Source organism: Crocuta crocuta, unplaced genomic scaffold (genome assembly GCF_008692635.1).
Source record: "Crocuta crocuta isolate KB4526 unplaced genomic scaffold, BGI_CrCroc_1.0 scaffold307, whole genome shotgun sequence".
Lineage (NCBI taxonomy): Eukaryota > Metazoa > Chordata > Mammalia > Carnivora > Hyaenidae > Crocuta > Crocuta crocuta.
The window spans coordinates 108546-119062 of NW_027530622.1; positions in this window are offsets into that span (position 1 = coordinate 108546).

Below are 10517 nucleotides of genomic sequence, written 5' to 3' on the forward strand. Positions count from 1 at the left end.
AGGAGGAGAGTGCATAAAAAGCTTTTAAAAGTAACAAGAGATAGAAAGATAACCAAAATGACGAAATGGAAGAACTCTCCTCCAAAGAAATTCCAGGAAGAAATGACAGCTAAAGAACTGCTCAAAACAGATATGAGCAACATAACTGAACAAGGATTTAGAACAATAGTCATAAAATTAATCGTTGGGCTTGAAGAAGGCATGGAAGACATCAGAGAAAGTATTGCTAAAAAGACCATGGAGCTTAAAAATAGTGGTGATAAATTTTTAAACATGCTATAAACGAGATGCATAATAAAATGGAGGTGTCCAAGGCATGGATTGAAGAGGCAGAAAGGAGAGTAAGTGATCTAGAAGACACAATTATACAAAAAGAGGAAGCTGAGAAAAAGAGAGATAAACTGATCCAGGAACACAAAATGAGTTAGAGAGCTCAGTGATACAATCAAATGGAACAATATCCATATCATAGGAATCCCAGAAGACAAAGACAGAGGGAAGTTTCTGAAGGAGTCCTTGAACAAATTATAGCAGAGAACTTCCCCAATCTCCTGAAGGAAACAGACATTGAAATCCAAGAGGCACAGAGAACTCCCCTCAGACGTATTGAATCTATCTTCTGCACAACATATCATAGTGAAACAGGCAAAATAAGGACAAATACAGAATTTTAAAAGCAGCTAGGAGTAAAAGGGCCCTAACACACAAAGGGAAACCTATCAGAGTGGTTACAGACCTACTTACTGAAACTAGGCAGGCCAGAAAGCAATGGCAGGAAATCTTCAATGTGATGAACAAGAAAAATATCCAGCCAAGAATCCTCTATCAAGCAAGCTTGTCATTCAGAATAGAAGGACAGATAAAAGTCTTTCCAAATAAACAAAAATTGAAAGAATTTGTCACCACTAAACCAGCCCTGCAAGAAATCCTGAGGGGGACTCTATGAGAGAAATTTTGCAAGGAACGCAGGGTACCAGAGACACCACCACAAGCATGAATTCCACAAAGGACACGATGACTCTAAACCCATATTTTATCAATAATAGCCCTGAATGTAAATGGGATGAATGCTCTAATCAAAAGACATAGGGTTGCAGAATGTATAAAAAACCCAAAATCAATCTATTTGCCATCTACAAGAAACTCATTTTAGACTGGAGGACACCTTCAGTTTGAAAGTAAAGGGATGGAGAAATATGTATCATGCTACTGGAAGTCAAAAGAGAGCTGGAGTAGCTATACTTATATCAGACAAACTGGACTTTAATATTTTTTATTAATGTTTTTCATTTATTTTAGAAACTCAGAGAGAGACAACATGAGCACAGACAAACTGGACATTAAAGTAAAGATAGTAACAAGGGATGAGGAAGGGCATTATATACTAATTACAGGGTCTATGGATAAGGAAGAGCTAACAATTATAAATCTCTACACACTGAATATAGGAGCACCTAAATATTTAAAACAATCAATCACAAACAGAAACACTCTAATGGATAAGAATGTGCTAATAGGAGGGGACTTTAATACTCCACTACAGCAATGGATAGACCAACTAGACATAAAATCACTAAAGAAACAATGGACTTGAATGACATATTGGACCAGATGGATTTGACAAATATATTTAGAACTTCTACATCCTGAGGCCATGAAATTCACTTTCTTCTCAAGAGCACAGGGCACATTATCCAAGATAGATAATATACTGGGACACAAAGCTGCCCTCCATAAAAATAAGAGAATTGAGATCATACCATGCACACTTTCAGATCACAATGCTAGGAAACTTGAAATCAATCACAGGAAGAAGTCTGGAAAACCTCCAAAAACATGGAGGTTAAAGGACACCCTACTAAAGAATGAATGGGCCAATCAGGCAATTAGAGAAGATTTTTTTTAAAAATATATGGAAACAAATGAAAAAGAAAATACAACAATCCAAACTCTATGGGATGAGGCAAAGGCAGTCCTAAGAGGAAAGTTCATTGCCCTCCAGGTCTATTTCAGGAAATTAGGAAAAGTGCAAGTAAAAAATCTAATAGCACATCTAAAGGAACTAGAGGGAGAACAACAAAACACCCCAAACCCAGTAGGAGAAGAGATGTAATAAAAATCAGGGCAGAAGGAAACAAAATAAGACCCCCCTCNCTGGTTCAATGTTTGCAAAACAATTAGTGGGATACATCACATCAACAAAAGAAAAAATAAAAACCATATGACCCTATCGATAGATGCAGAAAAAGAGTTTGACAAGATACAGCATCGTTTCTTAATAAAGACCCTCGAGAAAGAGATAGAAGGAACTTACTTAACCATCATAAAAGCCATCTATGAGAAGCCCTCAGCTAACATCATCCTCAATGGGGAAAAACTGAGAGCTTTCCCCCCAAGATCAGGAACACGACAGGGATGTCCACTCTCACCACTGTTGTTTAACATAGTGCTGGATGTCCTAACATTAACAATCAGACAACAAATGGAAATAAAAGGCCTCAGAATCGGCAATGAAGAAGTCAAACTTTCACTTTTCAGAGACGACATGATACTCTTCATAGAAAACCTGACTGACTCTACCAGAAGCCTACTAGAACTGATCCATGAATTCAGAAAAGTTGGTGGGTACAATATCAATGTACAAAAATTGGTTGAATTTTTATACACCAATAATAAAGCAATAGAAAGAAAAATCAAGCAACATTTCAATAAAATAAATTAGTTAAAATAACAAAATGATGACACTTTCCACTTATGAAATATGTACTAAAAGTCAGGTACTGGATCCAATGTTTCACTTATACTATTTATATATTTATTGTATAATATACTTTATTCTCAAATTGGTTTCCATACAACACTGAGTGCTCATCCCACCAAGTGCCCTTCTTGATGCCCATCATCCCCCTTTCCCTCTCCCCCACCACCCATCAACCTTCAGTTTGTTTTCAGTATTTAAGAGTCTCTTATGTTTTGCCTCCGTCTCTCTCTGTAACTTTTACCCCCTTCCACTCCCCATGGTTTCCTGATAAGTTTCTCCTCATCCACATATGAGTGAAAACATATGGTATTTGTCTTTCTCTGCCTGACTTATTTCACTTAACATAATACCTCCAGTCCCATCCATATTGCTACACATGGCCAGATTTCATTATTTCTCATTGCCAAGCAGTATTCCATTGTATAAATAAACCACATTTTATTGATCCACTCATCAGTTGATGTACATTTAAGCTATTTCCATAATTTGGCTATTGTTGAAAGTGCTACTATAAACATTGGAGTACATGTGCCCCTATGCATTAGCACTCCTGTATCCCTTGGGTAAATTCCTAGCAGTGCTATTGCTGGGTCATAGGGGAGTTACACACTGTTTTCCAGATTAATTTCTTACACCATACTCAAAAATAAACTCAAAATGGATGAAGGACCTGAATGTGAGAGAGGAAACCATCAAAACCCCAGAGGAAAAAGCAGGGAACAACCACTTTGACCTCAACCACAGCAATTTCTTACTTGACACATATCCAAAGTCAAGGGAATTAAAAGCAAAATTGAAGTATTGGGACCTCATCAATATAAAAAGCTTCTGCACTGCAAAGGAAACAATCAACAAAACTAATAGGCAACTGATGGAATGGGAGAAGATAGTTCCAAATGACGTACCAGATAAAGGGCTGGTATCCAAAATCTATAAGGAAATCACCAAACTCAACATCTATAAAACAAATAATCCAGTGAAGAAATGGGAAAAAGACATGAATAGACACTTTTCCAACGAAGACATCCAGATAGCCAAATGACACATGAAATAATGCTCACCATCTCTCATAATCAGGGAAATACAAATTAAAACCATACTTACACTATTCATAATCACAAGTTACCATATTATTTTAAAGGTGAGGAAGCTAAGGCTAGATTATAAAGCTGAGTTGGGAATAATATATGCATCAGAAACCCAACTTCAGGTACAGAATCCAAATTGAAAACATTTTTATACGAGCATCAAAAAGTAAATCAAATAAGTTCTCACACTTTCTTTGGATAAACTAGTGAGCCCAATATGACATTCACACTCTACTTAGTAAGATGGCAATGGTACTAGATGATCATCTAGATCATAAATCCCAATCAAGATTTTCTTTCCTGACAAAATATGAGTTTTTGGAGCTAAATCTTAGAAGATCATCTATATGCTGGCGAGGATGTGGAGAAACGGGCACCCTCCTACACTGTTGGTGGGAATGTAAACTGGTACAGCCCCTCTGGAAAACAGTGTGGAGGTTCCTCAGGAAACTAACAATAGAACTCCCCTATGACCCAGCAATAGCACTGCTAGGAATTTACCCAAGGGATACAGAAATGCTGACGCATAGGAGCACATGGACCCCAATGTTCATAGCAGCACTCTCCACAATAGCTAAAACATGGAAAGAGCCTAAGTGTCCATCAACAGATGAATGGATCAAGAAGATGTGGTTTATCTATACCATGGAATACTACATGGCAATGAGAAACAATGAAATCTGGCCATGTGTAGCAACATGGATGGACCTTGAGGGTGTTATGCTGAGTGAAATAAGTCAGGCAGAGAAGGACAAATATCATATGTTTGCACGTATAGGAGGATTAGGAGGAACTTGACGGAGGAACAAGGGGGAGAAGAAGGGCGGAAATGGTGGGGGGAAGGGAGAGAGGCAAACCAGGAGAGACTCTTGAATGCTGACAAAAACTGAGGACTGATGGATGTGGGGGGAGGGAGGGATGGGCATGGAGGAGGACACTTGTGGGGATGAGCACTGAGTGTTATGTGGAAACTAATTTGACAATAAACTATTTGTAAAAAAAAAAAGATCATCTATAAAATATGTTTACATGGGAAAAATAATTGAGTAAGTATTTTGAAGATACAACCATAGTACATGTCCTTTTTCTGTCTGAAAAGGGGTTAGGAGCTTAGACATGTACACAAATGACCATAATACCAGGAAGAGAATAGTGTAGATTTCAGATAATGCAGGTCAAAAGTGCTATGGAAACTCAAGAATTTATTTCCATATGCAAGGATAAGGCAAAGTTTCATATAAATGGCATTTGAGAGAGGCAAGATGGAGGAGAAGTCGGGAGTTCCATACTTCCTGCCTGCATCTCTCAAACAAACAAGGGATAAAGCCAAAGGATGCTGAACAAGAATCTGAGAGGAAAAGAGACAGAGTCCACTAAGAAGACAGCCTCATAGGTGCATGACTGAGAACTGGGAAAGATAAAAACGGGCCAGGACATGGAGGCACGGATGGGAGGTAGCCCCCTAAGCAGAGAGACAAAGGGAAGAGAAAGGTCCCTTTGTCCTAGAACTGTCCTTGGAGAAGAGAAAAACCTTGGCCTGGGATGGAGAAGAATCTTATCATCCCATCTCTAACCACAGGGTGTTCAGAGAGAGATCCTATCTAACTGCAGAGCTTTCATTGGACTGGGTGCCTCGGTCCCAGAAATTCCATCTGGGCTAGATGGTATGCAAGAGACTCAGTCTGCATCATGAGGAACCATTCCCCTACTCGATCCCCGGCTAGGAAGTTCCCAGGCTTGAGGGATTACATTTCGGCCAGAATCATTAATGCACATGGAGCAAGATCTGGAAACAAGGCTGTACATGTGACAGAGAACATGGCCCACCTTGGCTGCACCTGTGGCACAGGGAGATTGGACCCATAAGAGTTATTTGCAATGCTTGTTTCGAGAAGAGACTGGGGAGCTGCCATTTTTCTCCCCATAACCACCTCAGGGTGGGCCTCAGGGAGTGGCCTGCAAGACCAACAGTGGAGGCAAGACCTGCCTGCACCAAACCATGCCCATCTGTGCTGGGGAGCTTCTTTATTACCAGAACCTGGATAGAGGCTGCAGAAACAGCCCCTCTCCCAAGATCAGCACTGCTGCATTGCTGTGAATAACTCTAGATCAATTCTTGCTATTCAGATATATTCTCCCTTATCTCATTCTTATCTCTCCCCTCCCATGGACTGGGTATTCTCATTATAGGTTTGCTTAAACGGGTATATTTAATACATTTTCTTGATACATGTTCTACACCTCCTTCATTACTGTCCTTTCTCTCTCTCTGGAATAATCAGACTACATAGTTTCTCTGGATAACATTATCTGCATTTTNTTAACGGAGCCCAGGGCAAGACCAGCATTGATGCACTGCCGTGATTAACTCTAGATCAATTTTGCTATTCAGATATATTTTCCCTTTTCTCATTTTTATCTCTCCCCTCCACTGGACTGGGTATTCTGGTTATAAGTTTGCTTAAACAGTCACATTTAATCCATTCTCTTAATGCATATTCTACAGCTCTGTCTTTTCCTACCTTTCTGTCTCTCAGGAATAATCAGACTACATAGTTTCTCTGGGTAACATTATCTTCGTTTCTTTTCCTCGTCTCCTTCCATATTCGCCATTTTCTCTCTCTGAATTAAACGTTTTATTCTCCCTGCCTGGTCAATGTTCAATTTCTCTTTCTCACCACCACTGTCCTTTCTCTCTTTATATATACTCTTCCATCAGCACTGCTTCCACGCTGCTCTGTATTTGTACCTGGGACTTCTGCTTTTATGCTTTTAGACTCTCCTTTTTCTTTTGTTGCTTTTCTTTCGTTCTGTTTTATTTTGTTTTTCTTTTGGTTTTCTTTTTGTTTAATTTATTTGTGTGTTTGGGTGCTTTTGTTCTCTGTTTGTCTGTCTGTTTTCCTTTACAGGGCTCCCTCAAGAAACAAGCCAAAGTACACAAGGTGGAGAGTCCCAATTATCACTATGAGTATGGAAATAAAATAACCAAAGGCACAATAAAAGAGACCAAGGGACACCATTACAAGGACACTTCCTGAATGGACAGTCCCTGAACAGTCAATGAGCCTCCTTTAATATAGCAGTACTCACAGGTGCAGAGCACATAACAAGTTTTAAAAACTGACAAGAGACAGAAAGCTAGCCAAAATGAAGAAAAGGGAGGACTTTCCTCTAAAGAAATACCTAAAGAAGTGGCAGCTAAAGAATTGGTCAAAACAGATATAAGCAACATAACAGACCAAGAATTTAGAACAATAGTGGTAAAATTAATCGCTAGGCTTGATAAAGACATGAAAGACATCAAACACGATAATGCTATGAAGATTATGGACCTTAAAAATAGTTGTAATGAATTACAAAATGCTATGGATGAGGTGCATAATAAAATGGAGGCGGCCACTGCACGGATTGAAGAAGCAGAGAGGAGAAGAGGTGAATTAGAAGACACAATTATAGAAAAAGAGGAAGCCAAGAAAAAGAGAGATTAATTGATCCAGGAGCACAAAAGGAAAATTCAAGAACTAAGTGATGCAATCAAAGAGAATGATATCCATACCATTAGAATTCCAGAAGAAGAAGAGAGAATAAGTGGGTGAAGGGGTACTTGAAAAAATTATAGCTGATAACTTTCCCAATCTGGGGAAGGACATTAAAATTGAAATCCAAGAGACACAGAGAGCTCCTCTCAGACGTAACTTGAATAAATTTTTTGTATGACATATCATAGTGAAACTCGCAATATATAAGGATAAAGAGAGAATTCTGAAAGCAGCTAGGGATAAAATGGCCCTAACATACAAAGGGAGACATATCAGGATGGTTGCAGACCTATCTACTGAAACTTGGCAGGCCAGAAAGGAATGGTAGGAAATCTTCAATGTGATGAACAGAAAAATATGCAGCAAGAATCCTTTATTCAACAAGCCTATCATTCAGAATAGAAGGAGAGATAAAGGTTTTCCCCCCCCAAAAAAACTGAAGGAATTCATCACCACTAAACCAGCCCTACAAGAAATCCTAAGGGGGCCTCTAAGAGGGAAATGTTACAAGGAAAACAAAGTACCAGAGACACCACTACAAGCATGAATCCTACAGAGAACACAATGACTATAAACCCATATTTTCAGATAATGAAACTAAATGTAAAGGACTAAATACTCCAATAAAAAGATATAGGGTATCAAAAAGGTTAAAAAAAAAAAAGATCCATCAATTTGCTGTCTACAAGGGATTCATTTTAGACTGAGGACATGTTCAAATTGAAAGTAAGGGGATGGACAAATATCTATCATGCTACTGGAAGTCAAAAGAAAGCTGGAGTAGCCATACTTATATCAGACAAACTGGATTTTAAAGTAAAGGCAGTAACAAGAGATGAAGAAGGGCAATATATAATAATAATAGGGTCTATCCGTCAGGAAGAGCTAACAATTATAAATGTCTACGCATGAATATGGGAGCACCCAAATATATAAAACAATTAATCACAAACAGAAACAATATTTTTGAAAAGAATGTGCTAATAGCAGGGAACTTTAATGCTCCACTTACAGCAATGGAGAGATCAATAGACAGAAAATCACTAAAGAAACAATGGACCTGAACGACACATTGGACCAGATGGATTTGACAGATATACTTAGAATTCTACATCCTGAGGCTTTGGAATTCACTTTCTTCTCGAGTGCACATGGTACATACAGCCCTCAATAAATATAAAAGCCTAGAGATCATACCATGCATATTTTCAGATCGCAATGCTATGAAACGTGAAATCAATCACAGGAAAATGTCTGGAAAACCACCAAAGACATGAAAGTAAAGAACACCCTACTAAAGAATGAATGGGCCAATTAGGCAATTAGAGAAGAAATTAAATAACATATGGAAACAAAAGAAAATGAAAATACAACAATCCAAACTCTTTGGGATGTTGGCAAAGGTAGTTCAAACTCTTTGGGATGTGGCAAAGGTAGTCCTAAGAGGAAAGTACTTTGCACTCCAGGCCTATTTTAAGAAACTAGAAAAAGCACAAATATGAAATTTAACAGCACACCTAAAGGAACTAGAAGCAGAGCAGCAAGAACACCTCAAAGCCAGCAGAGGAAGAGAAATAATAAAGATCATGGCAGAAATAAACAATATAGAATCCCCAAAAACAGTTGAACAGATCAATGAAATCAAGATTTGGTTTCTGGAAATAATGAATAAAATTGATAAACCTCTAGCAAGCCTACTCAAAAAGAAAAGAGAGAGCACCCAGATATTCAAAATAACGAATGAAAATGGATTTATTACAACCAATCCCTCAGAAATATAAGCAGTTATCACGGAATACTATGTAAAAGTATATGTCAACAAACGGACAACCTAGAAGAAATGGACAAATTCCTAAACACACAAGCACTGGCATAATTCAAATGGGAAGAGATAGAAAATCTGAACAGGCCCATAACTAGTGAAAAAATTGGATCAGTTATCAAAAGTCTCCCAACAAATAAAAGCCCTGGGCCAAATGGCTCCCCTGGGGGATTCTTCCAGACATTTAAAACAGAATTAATACCCATTCTTCTCAGGCTATTCCAAAATAGAGATGGAAGCAAAACTTCCTGACTCATTCTATGAAACCAGCATGACTTTGATTCCCAAATCAGAAAGAGATCCAACAAAAGAGAGAGAGAGAGAGAGAGAGAACTACAGGCCAATATCCTTGATGAAAATGGATGCCAAAATCCTCAACAATATACTAGCAAATTGAATTCAACAGCACGTAAAAAGAATTACCCACCATTATCAAGTGGGATTCATTCCTGGGTTACAGGGCTGTTTCAACATTCTCAAATCAATCAGTGTTATACAAAACATTAAGAAGAGGAAAGATAAAAACAATATGATCTTGTTGATAGATGCAGGAAAAGCATTTGACAAAATACAGCATCCTTTCTTAATAAAGACTCTCAAGATAGAAGGGATAGAAGGAACCTATTTAAACATCATAAAAGCCATATATGAGAAGCCCAAAGCTAATATCATCCTCAATGTGGATAAACTGAGAACTTTCCCCCTGAAATCAGGAACATGACAAGGATGTCCACTGCCACCACTGCTGTTTAACATAGTACTGGAAGTCCTAGCATCAGCCATCAGACAACAAAAGGAAATAAAATATATTAGAATTGGCAAAGACGAAATGAAACTTTCACTTTTCACAAATGACATGACACTTTACATGGAAAACCCGACAGACTCCACCAGAAGCCTACTAGAACTGACCCAAGAATTCAGCCAAGTTGCAGGGTACAAAATCAACGTATAGAAATCNCAAAACAATCTACACATTCAATGCAATCCTAATCAAAATGACACTAGAATCCTTCTCAAAGCTAGAAAAAAACGATCCTAAAATGTGTATGGAACCACAAAAGACCCTGAATAGCCAAAGTGAGATCATGACCTAAGCCGAAGTCGGACGCTTAACCGACTGAGCCACCCAGGAGCCCCAGGCAAATGATTTTTTAATATATTGTGGATTCAGTTTGCTAGTATTTATTAGGGATTTTTGCATCTATGTTCATCAGGGATATTGGCAAATAGTTCTCTCTTTATTTGGTCAGTCTTTATCTGGTTTGGTATCAGGGAAATGCTAACCACACANAAATATTAAAAAA